This window comes from Eimeria mitis, genomic scaffold (assembly GCF_000499745.2).
Source record: "Eimeria mitis Houghton genomic scaffold, Emh_scaff4218, whole genome shotgun sequence".
NCBI lineage: Eukaryota > Apicomplexa > Conoidasida > Eucoccidiorida > Eimeriidae > Eimeria > Eimeria mitis.
In genome coordinates, this window is record NW_013572543.1 from 3,696 (window position 1) to 4,217 (window position 522).

The following is a 522-nucleotide window of genomic DNA, read 5'->3' on the forward strand; positions in this document are numbered from 1 at the left end:
AAAACAACAATAAAACAAAACATGTCGTTTAACCTAAACAAAATATATCTTTTATAAACTAGGGTTTAGGGTTTAGGGTTTAGGGTTTAGGGTTTAGGGTTTAGGGTTTAGGGTTTAGGGTCTGACGGCGGTGGTGGTTAATCCTTCGGGGTTTTTGGCTTCTTCAAAAGAACACAAATCCTCGCTGCATGCACACACACACAACCGAGGGTTTAGGGTTTAGGGTTTAGGGTTTAGGGTTTAGGGTTTAGGGTTTAGGGTTCATTGGCAGACAGGGAGACACACAATTGTCTCCTTTTGTTTTTTTTTATTTTTTTTGTTTTTCTTTTTTGTTTGTTTTATTTTATTTTATTTATTTCATTTAGTATAGTTATTATTTTAATTGTTTTATTATATTTATTTGTTTTTTTCTGTTTATTTATTATATTATATTATATTTATATTTATATTTATATATATATTATATTATATTATATTATATTATATTATATTATATTATATTATATTATATTATATTATATT